General features: G+C 42.7%; 1 pseudogene; it reads right to left on the minus strand.

The window, feature by feature from the left end:
• Positions 1 to 17,854: 17,854 nt before the first annotated feature.
• On the minus strand, positions 17,855 to 19,177 carry LOC147433225 (uncharacterized; annotated as a pseudogene).
• Between the last annotated feature and the right edge of the window lie 1,570 nt (positions 19,178 to 20,747).

Genomic DNA, 20,747 nt, shown 5'->3' on the forward strand with positions numbered 1-20,747 from the left:
CTTCAATGGCTATTTGATGCAAGGTATGGCTGGCATTTCCAGGATGTGTATGCTAAATGTGGTTGTTCGAAGGTCATGGCAAGTTTTAGCACTACTGATTGGGGGAGTTGAGAAGGCTCGGAAGTGTCGAATTTTTCTGGTGTTTCGTACAACTTCAAATTTGGGTCTATTCGGCAAAGCTATACCATGGAGAAACCGTCTCTTGTAGATGGACGGCATTGTCTTTGCTCAATTTTATGGTTATTGCACTCGAGCTCGACATCGACACAAGAGGCATGCATGGCCGTCTGAAGGGCCACTTAAGTGTAGTGTTTTCTTTTTAGAAAAAAAAGGGAATGCAAAATGGACTTGCAGTCGACGAGCACCTGCATGGCAGGATGACGAGGCCCATGCGATATGCGAAGTGGTTGCCAAGTGGTGGATCATGAAGAATGGGGCGCCAGTTTTGCATGGGAAAGATGGCGGGCTACCATATCGAGCAGGAGGTACAGGAGGGCTGCGGGATGGCCGGATACAGACCAGAGGGGGGCGGCATGAGGGCCATCGGGAGAAGATAGAGGGTTGCAGAGGAGAGGGCCTGAGGGGTCGCCATGGAAGGTGTGAGGCCTGGAGAGGCCGTCACTTAAGGGAGGCGTGCTTGGGAGCATCGCAGGAGAGCACGGCGCTACTGCGAAGAAGGTTGGCCGAGAGCTGCAGAAAATGGCGGCCGTGGAAAGCTCGTAGAGCAAGGCTGCGAGCTGCAGGTGTAGAAGAGGTGGAAGGAAATGTTGTAGAGAAAGTGAAGGAGAGGAGGCGGTTATGGTCCGCCGGTTATTGTCCGAGAAGGAGCCGAGGACTGAAGGGGGCTGCACAGGAGGAGGGCCGAGAGCAACCTGTGGAGGGTTGACACTGAGGGCCGAGGACCAGCCAGTGGCATGGAGGAAGGAAGTGTTTGCTAGTTGGAGAGGACAAGGGGCGCTGCTGCAAGGGGAGAGAAGGGGCTGCAGGAGCAGGCCGCCAAGGACCATGAACAAGGAGGTAGTGGTGCCTAACAGTGATACGGAAGTCAAGTGGGAGGTTGCAAATCAGTGCTAGTTTAAAGCGAGAGTGGATTCAGGAGGTGAAAAAAAGTGGAGCATATCTGTCTTTAAGTCCTTCAGTACTTCTTGTTTTAGTGAACATATATCACATATATCACTTTGTTTACCCTTACACACATGCTTATGGGGGTGTCATAAATCTAAGTAGCTCTTGTATGTGGGGATTATCTATTCAAATGTTGTATAAGCCAATGATCTCAAAATGTTTGTGTATGCCATAAAGTTGAGTAGATTGTGATAAGAGTGGATGTGTGATCCTGAAAGCATCTTCATGGGTTAATCTATTTCTATCATACGTGTGCGACTATGCGGTGTTCTGGGAGATTATAAGCAATAACCATGATGATGTGTCTTGTGAATGGATGTATATAGACGGGGTTGGTCGGGATTGGGCAGGGTTGGTCGGGATTGGGCTTGGATCATAGTCGTTGCTAGATTGTGAGTCTAGGGGTGTGTTTGCTAGGGGATAGGGGTGCTGTGAGATCACTGGGCTATAGAGAGGCTTTTATACTGTGTGCTGGTGGTTTTCCGACTTCCCCCTTTCCAACGTCGTGCAAAAGTGAGGTTGTGACCTAAAATCATGCATGTCATTGACTCTCTCTCCCTCTCTTCCAAAATTACAAAAGCATGTTCCCCTTTGAGAGAGAAGATTCTGTTCAACCATATACATGATTGAGCCTATTTTGCTACACACAATCTACACAACACCAACCATTTGGCTTAGCTCCTATTCCCTTAAATGTGAGATCGGAAATTGAGGTAGTCTAGGAGAGCTCTTTACGTATACACATTATGCCCCTTAAAAAGTTAAGAGCATGAGCATCATATCCTAATTAAGTGCTCAACTTTTGATCACATCAAACTTACTTTTCTTATATTTTAGCCCACCAGTCCATGGCCTACATTTCTTTCTCTTGCAAAAACTTCATGGATTCATTTTGTCAATTATAACCATTATATCCATTGCCTTTACGCATGCTACATGTTGTATTTGGTCCCATAGGAAAATCTAATCTTTAAGGACAACCACTTTTCTCTCTCTCTCTCTCTCTCTCTCTCTCTCTCTCTCTCTCTCTCTCTCTCTCTCCTGAACTTTGTGGTCATTGTGATTGTTACTACAATAATATAAAACTCCCCGACTCCTCTTCCTCCTTGAGAAGTATGTGAACATGTAAGCACTTGCATTTAAAAATCAAAACTCATCGGCCATATTTTTAATTAGGTCTCTTGTGTACTTCTTTTTCTTGTTCTTCTTCTTCTTCTTCTTCTTCTTCTTCTTCTCTCTCTCTCTCTCTCTCTCTTCTCCCTCCCCCCCCCCCCCCCCCCCCCCCCCCCCCCCCCCCCCCCCCCCCCCCCCCCCCCCCCCTCTTAGAACTCATTAGATACTATTTTTCACTCAATTGTCTATTTTGGTGATGTTAAATGCTCTCTCTCTCTCTCTCTCTCTCTCTCTCTCTCTCTCTCTCTCTCTCTCTCTGTGTGTGTGTGCAATAGGAGGACTCCTTGCCAACAGTGTTGGAGAAGGTTTGCTTGAGCCTAGTAATTGAGAGTTTAGGTTAGCCTGCCTCAAATCGGGTTAATAGGAGTGAAGCAGTTAAAAATAGTCAAAAAATGCTCTAAAATTTCATGTTTTATTAGTAATTTTGGTCTCCATCTTAATGGGGAGGAAATGTGCATTGCAAATACATCAAAAAAATAAAGGGCATTTTGGCTACAAAGAGCATGGGCGAGAAGGGTCTTGAGGGCTTGTGAAGAGAGAGAGAGAGAGAGAGAGAGAGAGAGAGAGAGAGAGAGCGAGAGATCACCTGGTCAAGGGAGACTCACATAGGCCCATCGTTCTTTGTTGATATGCTCGGTTGTGAGCATGCTCTCTTGTTGAGCACTAGGCGAGGATAGAAGGGGACAATTATGTGTGGACATGTCAAGAGTTTAGGAAGCTTTTAATGTCAATAAAAAATGTTATAGAATATTTTAACATCATAGACTGAATCCCAATTAAATATTTGAAGCATATGATAAAATTGGAATTATGCATAGTTTATATGGATAAGTTGAGATCTCTCTCTCTCTCTCTCTCTCTCTCTCTCTCTCTCTCTTGCAATGGAGAATGGTATACTAAGGGTACTTGTGGTTGGGAATGAGAATCTCAAGAGGACACTTGAGATGCAAACAACACGTTTGATGCAACTTGAAGAAGAAGTCAAGGAATGTAAATGCTCTCTTGTGGACTTGAATGCTTTGAAGGAGAGGAATGCAAAGTAGAGCATGACCATGTATTGAAAGGGGAGAAATTTGACACCATGAGCCGGGATGTATGTGACATGAAAAGTGTATGCACGATAAGTCTTGGAGTGATGTATGTGGTAGCAATTTGGTTTCTAATTTCTTACTCATGCAAGCTATGGTTCAAACAAAGAAAGTTGAGAATGTGGATGTGGAGGAGTTGAAGGAATAGGAGGGACGTTCCAAGAACATTGTTATTCGTGTAATTCCCAAAGAGAAGTTAGAGAAACCTCCTTCTCTTGCCATTGTTATCGAATATTTCTTCAAAACCCACTTTGGCATGTCCGGAGTTATGGTCTATGGAGCGCATATAGTGGGGAAGCAAGGAGCTCCTCGCTCGAGAGAACGGCCAATTGTATGCACCATGCCAGATGAGAACAAACGAAAGATTATCCTTGATATTAGTTGGATCTATTTGAGGGATACAAAATGTTTTCTATGTGAAGATCACACTATTAAGCAATAAAATATGCGTCGCAAGGCATATGACAAAAAGAATAAGAAAAACAAGGACATCTCTTACGAAGAAAATATGCCCAAGGAGGAGGCAAGTCCCTAGAGCAAATAGGGATGCGTGACCTATGAGACCGAGTTATAATTGAAAATATGCTTTTGTATTTGTAATGAATACACATGGAATGTGGGGGTTGGCATTAATCAACTAACAAGCAAAGCTGATGTTGTACTTCTTGTTGAAACTTGGGAGCATGATACACAAAAGATTAACGGCTTGGAGGATTACAATGTACATTCAATGATGTGGTCAAATAATCTAAAGCATCAATGAAGAGGGCAAGGAGGGGTAGCATGTATGGTTAAGAAAGGATTGGAAGATTTTGTATCAATTGTGAAAGATGACAAGTACAAACGTTATGTATGGCTGAAAATTATGACATCAAAAAGAGAAACCCATTTTTGTAACCGATTGCTATATTCCTCATCATTATTCCCCCTTTTATGCTTGCATGGATAGAGATCAGCTATTTTTTTATTTAGAAGAGGACATTTCTTATTTCAAAGATGAAGTTTATGTTATTGTATTTGGAGATATGAATGCTCACAAAAACATTGCAACATGATACTCAACAATTTAATATGCCATACATTTCAAGAGAGTTGGAGTAAGTTCACTTGTATGATCGTACTTCAATAGATAAGAAAGCGCTAAATCACTATGGAAAGTTACTTTTACACATGTGTAATAGCATGGGTATGCTCATTGCCAATGGTGTATCTTTGTGGAGTGGAACCAATGGATTTACATGTAGGAGACATAATGGGGACAATGTGATTGACTATATGCTACTATCCAAAGCCATCATGTATAGCATGAAGAGTTTTATGTTTGGCCAATGGACCCTGGAATTAGACCATTCGACTTTATGTATTCGACTTTATGTATTGACCTTTCATGTGGAGATGCAACTAGACATAATAATCTTAGCCAAAGAAAAAAGAAATTATCACTATATATGGATTTCAAACGGGCACCCAATGTACATTGAAATGATTGAGCAAAAGTTATGGATGACAAAGCTTCAATATGATGCACCATTGGTAACAAAATGGGAAGTTTTCAAGAAAGTTATTTGTTCTTGTGCTGAAGAACGCTTTGCCATAAAGCATCTTCATGGTATCAATAAATATACATCACACAAAAGGTGGTTTGATAAAGAATGTCAAGATGCTCGAAAGTCCTTGATAAAGCTTTATGAGACAACTATCAAAGTCATTTCCATACATACAAGGCATTGATTCAAAAGAAGAGAAGAAGATGGAAAGTAAAGCAACAACTTTTTCAAGTCCAAGAAAAGACACATGCATGTGGAAGATTTTGGAGAAACTTGAGGGACAAGCGGGTTGAGAATTTTGGTAGCTTGAGTCTAGTGGATATGTATACACATTGTAGGTAATTATATGAGCAAGAAAATGCTGAAAAAATACCATTTTATGATTCACTCCCATGTATGCCCTCTTTTTTTTTACTGTTGAGGATGTATGTGGTGGGCTTGAAAATTTGGCCACTCGCAAAGCGGAAGATCTTCAAGGTATCAAGCTAGAGATGATCAAATGGATGGGAGATTTTACCCATGAGTGGATGTGTGATATGTTCAACCTTGCACTTTGACATGGTCTACCTTGTGATTGGAGTATTAATTGGGTTAAGCCTTTTCATAATAGAAGGGGATGTAAAGAATGTAAACAACTACCGGACTATAATGATTGGGTCTCTTACGAAAAAGTTGTTTGGGTGCATAATGGAGATGCAATTGAGTGATTGGACTGAAGAGAATGACAAGAGGGTCTTCATAGATGCCATAGCACCATTGATCATCTTGTCACTCTTTGTGTCTCATGGAAGAAAGTCAATGGAAAGGCAAGAGATTGTATTTTTGTTTTGTGGACTTTAAGAAAGCCTTTGATATGATTCCACATAACAATTTGTGGAGAAGGATGGAAGAAATCCAAGTGCCAAGTGAGTTTATGCTTGCGGTTTCTCGAATCTATGAGAAGGTGATTTGTCAATTGCGCATGGAAAGAGAAATTTCAGAAATTTTTGTAAGCACTATTGGGGTTAAACAAGGATATCCATTGTCACCAAATCTCTTTGGTCTATGCATCAATCAATTGGAACAAATGGTACTCGACTTTATGCAAGAAGAAGGCATTGAAGAGGTCACTATTTGCAATGTGGTAATCATGCTTTTGTTGTATGCGGATGATGTAGTGCTTCTAGCACACACTTTAGAAGATGCACAAAAGCTTATGGATGTCCTTGAGAACTTTTGATTGCATAGTGGGTTGATTGTGAATGAATCCAAAACAAAGGTTATGCTTGTGAAAACCAACCATAAGGAGAAGCCATGCATTGTGTACAAAAATGAGACACTTGAAGTTGTTGAGAGATTTAAGTACCTTGGCCTTGAGGTTCCTTCTAATCACAAGTGGCATGAATGTGCTATGCGTCATTTGGAAGCGAAAAAGAGAGCATATTATGCATTTGAGAACATGTGTATTGCGGGAAACATCAAGTGTTGTGTTCTCAAGAAGTATATTTTTGATGCATTGGTGACACCGGTTCTTCTTTATGGAGTTGAAGTGTGGGGTGGGAGCATCTCAAAGTCTACTTAGAAAGAGTTTGAAAATGTTCAAAAGCGTTTTCTTACAAACTTTCTCCAAGTTAAGACACAAACACCATATATGCTCCTACTTCTTGAGTCGGGATATCTTCCAATTGAGGTTATGGGCATAGAAAGGGTTGTGGAGTACATGATAAAGATGCGTCAAAACCCCTCACGTCGACTTCGTACAATTGCATGGGAAGCAAGCAAAAAAGTTCAAAAGACGTATAAAAGAAAGATCTTGAGCACGAGATGGATGCAAGACATAAAGAAGTGGTTTGGGAGATGGGATACATTACACTTGCTACATGATGCTTCAAATGACTCCCAAGTGAATGAAGCTTTTCTACAATGCCAATGTATTACAGCTTGGGAGAAATCCGGTGGGTCACGTTCGTACATTACACCACCCTTATTGCCCCCAACTACAAAACTATGTTCTCCGCTGAAAGAGAAAACCGTACTCATACTTACATACTTGAGCCTATCCCCTAGTCGGCGATATGCACTATCATAGACATTCGTCTTAGCTCCAATTTCCTTCGATGCGAGATAGGGCGTTGGGAAAGTTAAGAAGAGTCAAATCAACTGTGCACATTATGCTCACTGCAAGTTCGAGCATCTGAGTACCACACACTACTAGAGTGCTCAGCTTTTGGTCTCATCCGAACTTTCTTCTCTCACATTTTCATCCATGACTTAGACCTACACACTTTCCTCTTCCAGCCACCCACAGTGTGGGCTCTCTGTTGCAACTCTCATCACCACAATTTTGGAGCATCGAGAGTCACTCATCAGCCATACACATACTACAGATTCACATGTAACTTTGGTCCCATAGGTCATATTTGACCTCTGAGGATGATAATAAAATCTATCTAAAAGCTCTCTCTCTCTCTCTCTCTCTCTCTCTCTCTCTCTCTCTCGCATGCACGCGTGTGCTCATTGATTTTTGATAGACACCCCTGCCTGCAAAAATTCATAGAATAAATAGACATTTAAGCGTGACCCACATTTTCACTCTTAAAAATTAAAATAATAAAATATCCCACAATTGGTAAAAGGTTCGTTAACTGAGAAATGTCTCTTCCTATTCGAGGAGCTAATGTCAGGTTTGGTTTTTGTTAGGATTTTACATTGGTTTTCCTTTCTCCCAAGTTGACGCATGAATAGACGAGCGTTTTCCTTTCTCTCAATCTCTTTAAAAAAGTACAAACTTTGATAAATCTTTAAATAAAAAACATCAATATTAGTCTAAAAAAAACTTCTTGAAAAAATAAAGCCAAATAATTTTTCAAAAATATTTTTTTAATAAATAACTAAGTCTTCACTAAATCACCTTCTTTTGCTATGTGTATTTTGACTTTACATTGTCAAAAGGTTTTCGTTTCCTAAAAAAACTTTCACCTTTAGATTTTCAATCTTACCCCATTCTAATTTGAGTAGAAAGTCTTTTCACTTTACACTGTCAACAGTCAACATGTTGACAACTTTTCATTTCATACAAACTTGCCCTTCACTTTAACATTTTAAATCTTATGCTTTAATTCTGCTTTCAGATTGGTGAGGTTCTTTTTTAAATGAATTAATTGGTGACACCGGGAGGCCCTCTGCTTCCTCAAAAATTTTAAACTCCATTGTATATAGTATCAAGAATTTGATTGACCATTCCATCTATGTTGCTCTCTAAATGCCTCCTTTGCATTTCTATCTATTAGCCAGCCACAGTCCATGGCCTACATTACTTTATGGATTCATTTTGTCAATTATAACCATTATATCCATAGCCTTTAATAATCATGCTACATGTTGTATTTGGTCCCATACGTAAATCTAATCTTTAAGGACAATCTCTCTCTCTCTCTCTCTCTCTCTCTCTCTCTCTCTCTCTCTCTCACTTTATGGTCATTGTGATTATTACTACAATAATAAAACTCCCAGACTCCTCTCCCTCCTTGACAAAGTATGTGATCATGTAAGCACTTGCGTTTAAAAATCAAAACTCATTGGCCATATTTTTAAGGTCTGTTGTGTACTTCTTCTTCTTCTTCTTCTTCTTCTTCTTCTTCTTCTTCTTCTTCTCTCTCTCTCTCTCTCTCTCTCTCTCTCTCTCTCTCTCTCTCCGCGTCAATATCTTCCCCCCTCTTAGAACTCATTAGATACTATTTTTCACTCAATTGTTTATTTTTGTGATGTTAAATGCTCTCTCTCTCTCTCTCTCTCTCTCTCTCTCTCTCTCTCTCTCTATGCAATAGGAGGACTCCTTGCCAATAGTGTTTGGAGAAGGTTTGCTTAAGCCTACTGATTGAGGGTTTAGGTTAGCCTGCCTCAAATTGGGGTAAGAAGAGTAAAGCAGATCAAAATAGTCAAAGAAATGCTCTAAAATTTCAAATTCTATTAGTAATTTTGGGTCTCCATCTTAATGGGGAGGAAATTTGCATTGTGAACACATTAACAAAATGAAGGGCATTTTGGCTACAAAGAGCATGTCCAAGAAGGCAAAGAGAGAGAGAGAGAGAGAGAGAGAGAGAGAGAGAGAGAGAGAGAGAGAGAGTCACATCACTTGGTCAAGGGAGACTCACACATGGTCATCGCTCTTTGTTGATATGCTTGGTTGCGAGCATGCTCTCTCATTGATCACTATGCAAGGATAGAAGGGGACGGTTATGTGTGGACATGTCAAGAGTTTAGGAAACTTTTAGTGTCAATAGAAAAGGTTATAGAATATTTTTAACTTCATAGACATAATCCCAACCTATATCAAAGATTTGAAGCATATGATAAAATTAAAATGATACATAGGTGACATCGATAAGTTGAGATCTCTCTCACTCTCTCTCTCTCTCTCTCACACACACACACACACACACACACACACACACACACACACACACACACATGCGCGCACACACACACACACACACAAAATGTGTGCATGAGTTCAAGACCTTATAGATAGATATTTGAGAGTGATTATTGTTGTTGTTATGGTGTCAAATTCTCTCTCTCTCTCTTACACACACACACACACATACACATGTATATATGTGTGTGTGACACACACAATCACACACACATATATATATACTTGAGTTGAAAATTTGTCACATGTCCAATTTAGTAACGATGACATTCAAAATTTTTATAGTTCGCTCGTGTCCCCCTGTTGGCAGTCGTAGAATAGAGCTCAACCCACCAACATAATGTCAATCCGGTGGATCGGAACCCGGCTAGTGCATGGAGGCGTGGATGCACCAAATGTGATAGCTTGAGGACTCTACGAAGAGGGGAAAAGCATGGGAATAGAAGAGGGAAAGCTCAGGAAGCTAGATCTACACACACACACACACACACACACACACTCAACCTACACTCTAACTCTCTACACGTGAGGACATTGATGCTTCCCTTGCTTTCATCTCAAGCACACACACTCTAATCACACATTAAGCACACACACGGAAGCCTAATTAGATCAATGCATGAAACACACGTACACACACACTCTAATCTAGCACACATGTGAAGCTAGAATGCTCCAACAAGAGGGAAACTTGAGAGAGAAGAGGAGATTAAGACTTAATCAAGCAACAACACACATAAGCATGAAAGACAAGAGAAAGTAGAGAGACTTAGCTTCCATTAACCCCAAACGTCAGCTACATGTGTATGAGGAAGCTCCAAGTTCCATAGCCACTCCTCTTCTTCTTATCTACACTCACCTCACACTCTCTTATGCTCTCTTTGCTCTCCAAGAGTTGGCTCGTCTAAGAATGCCCTTTCACATCCTGTCAATTGAGTTATATACAAAGAGCTTCTAAAAATGGGCGGCCGGTCAAAAGTGTAAATGAATGTAATAGGCATCTAGGCTCATCTACTCATAGACGTACAAAGTGAAACTCAAGTAGAGCCCGTAGATACAAAGAATATGTGTATACACATATGTGTACACACTAATGAAGCACAATGCATGTCGTTGGCGCTCGTCGGTCAACACTCTCCCCTTCCTAATTTTGCGCATGTCCTCGGGCGCCCGTAAGTCATCAAAGGGGTGATGAATGTGGCTGCACAAAAGATAATTTCATTAAGGTGCATGCTAGTCCAACATAAGAGTGAGAGTGCATAATAAAAGAGAAGCAATGAATAGCAGCAACCACATTAGAGTTTTGCAAAGCAAGCATAGCAATTGTAAAGTACATTAGATGGTCAAGTGTAGGCACTTCATTAAAGTCCAAGCTTATTGGAAGTAATGCATGAGTTAGCAAAAGGTGTCCGAGTTTTAATCTAAGGTCTCAACTATGCCAAGTCTAAGAAGTGAAATTAGCATTCTTAATAAGAAACAAACATCTAAATGGCACTAGAGCTAGGCTTGGGCGCATTTCAAGTAGTAAACAAATATGAGAATCTTTGAATTTCAAGTAGAAGAGGCTTCATTTGCCTTTTGATTTTATGCAAACATAGGAATTTAAAGCACATGGAGACCATCCAAGAGTGAGACAAGCATCGACCTTGGTTCCTTGTATGACTACAAGGCCTTCTCCAAGAGTCTACTAGTTCACTCAAGGCATGGCTACCCCCTAACAATCCAAGGCATCGGTTTAGGGCCTTGACCAAGCAAGCCAAGGTGATTCCCCTCGCCTGCCAAAGACCACTAAGGCGATAAGCTGTAGACATAAACAAAGACTTTATTTTTCATTTGGTAGCCCTTTGTTTTGGCGTTTTTTGGTTAGATTTATCTTCCAATGTATATGATGCAATCTCATAAAGTGTAACCAAATGAAACAAGCTTGCACGTAGAACTAGCACACCTAAATGCTTGTCAATCATTAAGTAGAATTTTCAAACTAGCACACCTAAATGCTTGTCAATCATTAAGTAGAATTTTCAAAACCTAGAGCTAGCAATGTCATGAACTAGGATTAACACAAGGTCACAAATGCATACCCATGATTACTAAAAATAAGGTCAAACTTAAATTAATGACTTGCACCAAAACACCTAGATGGAAACTTGCAAAATCTAGCCTAGCTTGCAAAAACGCATGTGGTTGTGCACTTTATGCACATCAAGGAAAATGTAGTGATAAGAGGAGAAAGAGGCAATCATGGAAAAAGTACACCTGTAATGGGGTGGATCCTCGTATCCGGATGTGACGATAGACCCCAATAGCAATGGAGATGGCCCACCAAGTGCAAATCGCCGGGAGTAAATGTCAAGCTAGTCCTCATGCTTCTTTTTCCTACACAAAAGTAAGACACAAAGCACAATACCTCGAGGGGCATATCAGCAGGAAAAGAAGACATAGTGAAAACAAAATAAAAGTCCTAAACTAAGGTCTAAAAACCTAGATATCCAGAGGGAAAAACCCAGTGGGAAAAAGTGCCTCTGGTATATGTGCATGTGTCTAGTGCACCATGATCAATCAATACAAATCAAAGTCTTGTGCGACTAGAGCGAATAAGAGAACCCTCTCCAAATAAAAGGATAGCTCTCTATCTAATGGTCAAAGGCTGGCTAGAACCTAGATCTATACATGTGGTCTCCGCTGAAGGGAAAATATCATGTCTAGGGATGACATCAGCCTCTATGTCACTGGTCATAGGTCTCTGAAGCTCATGTATCACTAGTACACTCCTACATAGCTCTATGTCTCTATGATGGTCAATAGAAATCTGACTCGAGCTAGTGCTAGGGTCTACGTGTGATAAACTAGGGGGAAGGCTCTTCGGTAGCCAGATCTGCGATGCTCGCGCTCTCATAGGGATACCGGTATGAGCTCTTCTAGCATGTCTGTGTGTGCATCTTGTTGGAATTAGGGTTGCAGAGAAACACACACAGCCTGGAGAAGACGAAGGAAGCTCAAGGCACACAATGGAGAGTGTGTTACTTAGTGTGCAATGGAAAGATAGAATAGCCCTAGAGTGATGGATGTATATACAACGCACGGGGGAAAAAACCTCCTAAAGAGGGAAAAAATGCCCCGACGGTCCTAGTGTGTTCACACACATCACTACCACATGTATATGGTAACAAATCCCCCCTAGAGTGATGCGGTGAACAAGAGCTGGCACATGAGTAAAGGGAAGTGCCATGCCCTGAGGACAGGATCAGTCCACAAAGGGGAGTAAGCCCAAAGATTTGCGCAAAGCTTCAAGCTTCTCACGAGACAATGCCTTTGTGAAAAGATCAGCAAGGTTGTCCTGTGTTGGGACATAAGCCAATCTGATCTCTCCTGCTGAGAGCCTCTCCCTGACATAGTGGTAATGCACCTCAATGTGCTTTGTGCGAGCATGGAAAACTAGATTCCTCGCAACTGCCAATGCGCTCTGACTGTCAATGTAGATAGTGTTGGCAGTGTCCTGTCCAACACCCAAATCAGCCATAAGGCGTTTGAGCCATACACACTCAACCGTAGTTGTGAAGACTGCCCTATACTCAGCCTCACAACTCGAAGTGGCCACAATAGGTTGCTTCTTGCTCAACCATGATATACATGAAGTGCCAAGCATGAAAAAAAAACCACTTGTGGACACTCGCGTGTCAAAAAAACCAGCCCAATCTGAGTCCGAAAAAGCATATAAGTCTGGCGGCAATGATCCCACCTTGGGATAAAAAGCATATAAGTCTAGCGGCAATGATCCCACCTTGGGATAAAAGAAGCCAAGATGTAAAGTGCCCCTAAGGTAGCGGAAAATCCTCTTGACAGACTACCAATGCTTAGACCCTAGGCTATGCATAAATCTGCTGACCTGTGAGACTGCAAATTGAATATCCGGCCTCGTGTTGCATACATAAATGAGGCAGCCAATAGCAGTTTGGTAAAGAGTGACATCAGCAGGATCGCCAGCATCATGTAGACTCAACTTCAAACTTGTTTCCATGGGAGTGGCAATAGGTTTGCAATCCTCAAGTCCAAACTTACATAGCAATGTCTCTATGTAACTTTTCTGACACAAGGCAATACCACCATCACACTGCTTAAACTGTATACCCAAGTAATGATGCAACTGCCCCAAATCTTTCATCTTGAAAGTAGCATTCAAATCAGCCTTAAATTCAGCAATATGTCTCTCATTTGGTCCAGTGATCAGCAAATCATCAACATAAAGAACCACAATGAGAAGTACATCACCCTCACGCTTTACATACAATGTGCTTTCTGTTGGACTGTTACGAAAGCCTTGTTTGACTAAATGAGTGTCAACCTTCTCATACCAAGCATGAGGAGATTGCTTCAACCCATACAAAGCCTTGTTACATTTGCACACTTTGTCCTCTTGTCCTTTTATGACAAAACTGCGAGGCTGCGTTACATAAACTTCCTCAAATATGTCACCATTCAAGAAAGCAGTAACAATGTCTGATTGATGTACATCCCAACCAAAATGAGATGCCAATGCACATAGAAAACGCACAGTAGTCATACGACAAGTGGGAGTAAAAGTCTCTTCATAATCTATGCCTTTTTGCTGTGCATAACCCTTTGCAACAAGTCGAGCCTTATGGCGATCGATCTCACCATCCGGTTTGCCTTTCAACTTGTAAACCCACTTCATACCAATGGCCTTTTTGCCAGGAGGCAAATCACATAAAGTCCATGTGTCATTCTCTATAAGTGCATCATATTCTGATTGCATGGCAGCCATCCAATTTTCTGAATTCTGTGCTTCATCAAAAGACAGAGGCTCCTCAACATCATGTAAACTAGACACAGCCAAAGCATAACAATCTGATGCATAAGATGCATGGTGAGAGCCTGAACGAGTACGACTAGACAAAGGTGCATCCAATTTACTGTCACGCAAAGTGTGCACCAGCCATTTTGGCATACCTCTAGCCTGCTCATTTTCAGCCCTTTCCTCATCAAGTACATCATGTACATTTGCATCAGTAATAGGATGATCTAAAACATTTCAGAAACCCCCATAGGCTGTACATTTGCCTCATTGGAACTTACATTCGTATTTCCACCACTGAAAAGAGGCAACAAAGTGTCATAAATGTCGTGTGAGATTACATTATTGTCCCTAGTACATGACAGCAAGGGCTGAACAGAATCTTCCACAAACACTACATCCCGAGAAACCAAAATACGTTTTGTTTGTGGATGATACAACCTGTAACCTTTGCTTTCAGCACTATAACCAACAAAAATACATTTGACAGCGCTATCATCCAATTTTCTGCGCTGCACTTGTGTCACCAAAGCATATGCCAAACAGCCAAAAACACGCATGTGCTCAATAGAAGGCTTTCTATCATGCCATGCTTCATATGGAGTAATAGACTGCAAAGCTTTCTTAGGACACCTGTTAAGTACATAAGTGGCACACATGATGGCCTCAAGCCAAAAAGAATGTGGTAAATCTTGACTTTTGACCATACATCGTGCCATTTCCGTCAGTGACCTTTTTTTCATGTCAGCAACACCATTTTGCTGAGGCGTATAAGGCACTGTACATTGGTGTTTTATCCCACGACTAGCCAGAAATGCATTAAATTCATGAGACATATACTCCCCCCCTCGATCATAACGGAGGGTGCCCACAGTACATTTCAAGACATTTTCAGCCATAGCCAGAAATTGTTTGAAGCACATAAAAACTTCAGACTTCGCTTTAAGCGGAAATACCCATGCTTGCCTGGAGTAATCATCAATGAAAGTCACGAAGTACAGGTAATTGCCCAAGGACGGAGTTTGCATGGGCCCACAAACATCACTATGCACAAGGTGCAACCTGCATGTGGCCCGAACTGAACCATCCTTTGGAAACTTAGAACGTTGCATCTTACCCAAAATACAGCCTTCACAAACATGTTTGACAGGTGCTTCAAGTGGTGGCAAAGAAGCAGCCATGTTAGATTTTTGCAAACGCAGCAAACTGGTAAAATTCAGATGACCAAAACGTGCATGCCAAAGTTTTGCATATGAAATAGCCCTTGAATCTACAACAACATTTGCAAAATTTTGTCCACACTTGTCATACAAAGTGAGCTTATACAGCCCACGGCACAAAAGCCCAGATGCAACAATTTCATCACCAAAACTGAGATCATGAACTGTACATCTGTCATCCACAAATTTGACTACAAGTCCAAGTCTAGCAAGTGCGGATATAGACAAGAGATTCTTCTTGATCCCAGGTACATAAAGTGCATCAACAAGTGTGAAGGAACTGCCATTAGCAGTAGTGAGCACAATCTTTCCAACTCCCTGAACTGGATAAGAGGCGTTGTTGGCACAAGTGACTGAATTCCCATGAGGGACAGACTCGAGAGAGGTAAACAATTCATGATGTGAGGTAATGTGCTTTGTAGCACCACTGTCGAAATACCATACATGTGAATCTGCAGCAACTGACAAGCATGCATCATGGACAGCAGGATTGTAAGTGCACTTTGCGCTAAAAGCCCATTCTGCATCAACATCAACAACACAGTCTCCTTTCACAGAAGACTAAAAAATGGCTGCATTTGTAGTGGAACCAGCATTTGCAGTGGAACCACCCTCTTTCTTCTTAGCCTCTTTGGCCTTCAACTTAGGACACGACTTGATCAAGTGATCATTGGCTTTACAATAATGGAAATGCATCTTCTTTTTGTCCTTATCACCAGAATTGCAAGACGAAGTACTGCCAGTAGAAGCATTAGGAACAGAATTTTTGCCACTCCCAGGAGAACCATAAGAAGTGGCTGCATTATTGTTACCACCCTTTCTTTGAGAAGCAATTAAAGCCTGTTCAACTGCACGCTTCCTAGTCCTATTTTTTCTAGAAAGTGACTCTTGCAATAGCAATGTGCATAATGCATCAAACTTGACAACTTCAGGATTTCCTTGGGTCATCAGTCTCCAAGTACTAGCAAAAGTCTGGTAGGGATTTGGTAAGGCATCAAGAACAGTCTGCACAAGGGAACTGTCTCAAATGACTTCACCTCCAGAAATAAGCTGCTCATTGATATCCTTGACAATAGCAATGAAAGTGTCCATATAATCTTCCTCATGCATAATCTTCGACTCCAGCTCTTTACGCAGCAAAGCAATTTTAGCCTCATTGCGGCTTGCATAAAGACCTGCTAAAATATCCCAAGCCTGTTTTGCAGATTTTGCTGAACGGATGTGAGGAACAATGGTGCGCTTCACAGACAACGCAATCAATGCATGAGCCTGCGCATCCTTAACATCCCAACGAGCTTGTTCTGTCGTAGGCAAAACAACTCTAACAGCTGCAATCCTTGCAGCAAGACCTGCAACATCCTCAACATCGCCTACATCCTCAGAACCTGGACGTACATCAATGCCCTGCACAATGTTCCAGACACCCTTTGACACAAGAACATGTTGCATCATATAATCCCACATAGGGTAGTTGTCCCCATCCAACCTGTCCTCAGCAGAAAACATCCTCAACACATCTGTGTTGTTGTTGTCATCCATGGTAAATGCTGCACCTAATGTGAAAACTGCCTGAAAATAGGAGAAATGGAGCGGGAACAACTTGTGCGATATAGCAGAAACTGTAGAAGACTATAAGGCACCTGTTATGCAGAAAACGGCACTAATAGAAATTCTGCACAAAATGACGAAATAGCGTGTGCAGTACTGCCTGTAGTGGAAACGAAGGCTGAAATGAGCCCAAATCAAAATTCTGAGCAGACCAAGCTCTTCGAGCTGGCCCAAAATTTTTGTCGACCTGCAAACACTCGCCAAAGCTCACTGAAATCGGAGAAAGTGAGCATGCATGTGCTGGAGCAGCCGGCGACTAAGCCCGGGAGGACGTGAACTGCTTTGATACCAATTGTTGGAATTAGGGTTGCAGAGAAACACACACATCTTGGAGAAGACGAAGGAATCTCAAGGCACACAATGGAGAGTGTTTTACTTATTGTGCAATGGAAAGATAGAATAGCCCTAGAGTGATGGGCGTATATACAATGCACGGGGGAAAAAACCTCCTAAAGAGGGAAAAAATGCCCCGGCGGTCCTAGTGTGTTGACACACATCACTACCACATGTATATGGTAAGACATCTATCTCTAGGACATGCTCGCTGCTGCGGAAGGGCTGGCCTCTCTATGGGCCGTCTCGTCTCTCGACATCTAGCTCGCGGAGGTCTCACGTGAGGGTATGATCGTGTATGCACCGGGTATGCTACCACTCATGGCCTAGGTACCCAAACATGTCTCTGTCCCTCGAAATAGTCATGTGCCTCAAGTGACCGTCTAGATGTGAGCCAACCATGTGAAAGTCCGTCATCGGTCATATGGCTCTCTATAAACACAATCGTGTCGTCACAAGGCAAAGATCTAGCGTCTATCTCAGTACGGGGAACATAGACCTGTCGAAGGGTCCGGGAAGCTCTACGTGGAAAACTACGTGCCTGATGGAGCTAGCATGGCCGTCGTGGGTAAACATAAGTCGTGATGCCTAAGTCGAAGGGAGTAGGGTAGACCTATAGTCAAAATTTACACTGCGTGGCCGGTATCCCTATAAACTCGCTCACGTGGATCTCCTATCAAATGTGCAAGAAAGTGTGCTGAAGGATCTCTGGATCCACCAATCGACAAGCGTCTGTACCTACGACCGAGCTCGTCTAGATAGGTCATGGTTTGCTCAACTCTGTGAAGCTCCACTAGCCTAGGATGTGTCTGCGTGTCTAGGCGATCGTCTGGGTGTGCTCGCTCAATATCATCGAAGTCAAGGGTCTGAATCGAGCGATACTCCTCTCCAAGCTCATCAATAAGGACTGCTCTATTGGCCTGTGTGTAGACTCTCACAATCTGCCTAGGTAAAGACAGTGGTCGTTGTGGGTCTGCTATTCGCACATATAAGTGGTCATGTAAATCAACATAGAAGGCAACACCACGCTAGTACTGGCCTATGATACATAGAATCTGACCCTCTATCTGTATCGTGCTACCTGCGGTCTCTCTAGCCTCAAGCGGTGCCTGAAGCGTAGTGGTCAATGGTCTAGGGGCACTCATATCTACAATGTGTAGTCTATCGTGCCCGAACTCTGGTGCTCTCAACGGTGGTGTTGGGGTCATCGTCGCCTCTCTTGTATGGTCTCTAATATGTGTCACTAGAGGCGGGGATGGGTCTCTAGATGGTGCAAGGTGTGGAGGTGGAGACTCCCTAAAATATGTCGCTCGCGGGCTCTCGCTCTCAGTCTCACTATGAGTGGTACGCAAAGTACTAGCACTCGCCGAGGTGTGCATCACTCTAGACTCGTGGTAGCTCGAAACGCCTGGCAACAAATCAGGTCTAGTCGACGAGAACCTTGGCGGTGGTCTCCTGAGTGTCCTGGGTGGTGGCACTATGTCTAGAGCAGGTGAGGGAATCCTACTCAAAGCAGGGCGCCGGGTCGGTCAAGGATCATATGGCAACCCACAAGTCAAAAAGTAAAACTCAGTGCCTGCGGTGCTCTCGTAGAATCTGTCTCTAGGCTCGCCAACTAGTGTCACAACATCTCTGGAAAGGCGTCGACTAGATGCACGACACTCTAACTGATATCGACGCTGAGCACTATCAGTATAGATTACTCAGTGACTTACCCGCTGTAATATAACCTGCTCAGGGTGGTCGAATGCCTCAAAGCAGTCGTCTGCGTGTACTAGCTCTATCTCCTCTCGCCTAATCGAATAGCCGACCACGTAAGTGGCACAAAAATCATCTCTAAATGTGCCATCTAGCATGTTGTCGGGACGGACTCGCACTATCTGGAATGTCTCTGTGGGCCCAAGGGAGGCACGACACTGGACAAAAAAGTATCCCTGTGTGTCTGTGTAAGTGGGTCGGCCTCTGTGCTCGCCTATTAGCGTGAGCAATATATACTCGGAGCACTGGCTCGTCATGGCCATCATGTGTGCGCAAAGTGCACTCTCGACGTGTGCACGGTCTCTTGTCGGGCGCCTATGTCTAATCTCGGGCAATCCGGTCAATGGGGTGTGCGGTGCGAAATGTGCGGGGTGATGCGCGTGAACGTGTGTGTGCGAAGCGAATGTACAACGTGGCGCACGTGAATGCGCGGGTGTGTCGGTTGTCAAATGTGGATGCGTATGTGTCCGCGTGTGAGTGGTCGTGTGTACGCATGAATGCACATATACAAGTGAAGGCTAGTGCAAGTGAATATGTGGACAAATGGGTGTGAAGTCTCCCTCTCTATCTCGTCGATGCGTGGAAGAAGCTCCTACTCTCTCTCACTACATGGGTGCGCACCCTATCTCCCTCTCACTACGTGACGCGAGAACTTGCTCTTCTCTCCTCTCTCGCTTCTTTTTTTTTTTTGGTGGGAAAGCCTGTAAGCCACAAACCCTTCACTTTTGCAACTTAAGAAAAAAAGCTTTGTCTCTCTTTTGAATTGAATGTCTCTCTTTTGAATTGAAAGTGAATGTGGAGGGTTTTTCTTTTTACTCTTATTGAAATAGGAGGGCACTATGCACAAATTAAAAGGAGGAGGGGGTTTCTTTTACATGGCATTGAAGTAAGGGGTGCTTCACAAATTGAGAGGGGGGACAGATGACAAAGGGGGGGACAAAGTGGAACAGAGGACAATTGCCAAGGAGGGTACAATATTAAAAAAGGGGGGGGGGGGGGGGGCTCGTCTATATGTAACATGGGGTCGAACTCAAGGGATCAAGGGTGGGAGTTAAATCGATCGTTCAATTTGATTCAGGAGACCTTTCGAATTTTGGGGGCGCAGAGGAAAGCGACATGCAAAAAGTAATCCGCCTAGCTATACGCACCCAAATCCTCCTGCGCCGAAAAGCTCTGCCGACGAAATTTGATTCAGGAGACCTGCGGGGAACCTGCGTGACACACAGTCGGGTTGCCCAAACCTGCGCTGTCGAGAAATTTGCGGTCTTGCCAGGAAAGCACCGGGCTTATGGCTGTGAGAGTTTGTAAGAGAACTCAACAAAAACTATATGAAGGAGTTAAACCATAGATGCCATGAAGACTAGGGTTTGGAAAGAAGTGCAATCAAAGAAAACTCACTCTTTCTCTCTTGCATTCACACACACAAAGAAAGAACGCAAAAGAGAATGTCAAAACAATACGAAGATGAAAACATCAAGGCTATGGTCATATCGTATCATGGGTAATATGAAAGGGTTAATGGCATTCAATCTTGGCTGACCAAATAGGCTACGAATTGTTCTTTGGAATTGTAGTTTTGTGCTTACCATAATATATATATTTTGTCTAGTGATTGGGATTAATTGTGTGTACAAATCCTCTTAGTTCATAGCAAGATAACTACGCTTA

The sequence above is a fragment of the Adiantum capillus-veneris genome, chromosome 20, assembly GCF_014529385.1.
Source record: "Adiantum capillus-veneris isolate H3 chromosome 20, ASM1452938v2, whole genome shotgun sequence".
In the NCBI taxonomy this organism is placed as follows: Eukaryota; Viridiplantae; Streptophyta; class Polypodiopsida; order Polypodiales; family Pteridaceae; genus Adiantum; species Adiantum capillus-veneris.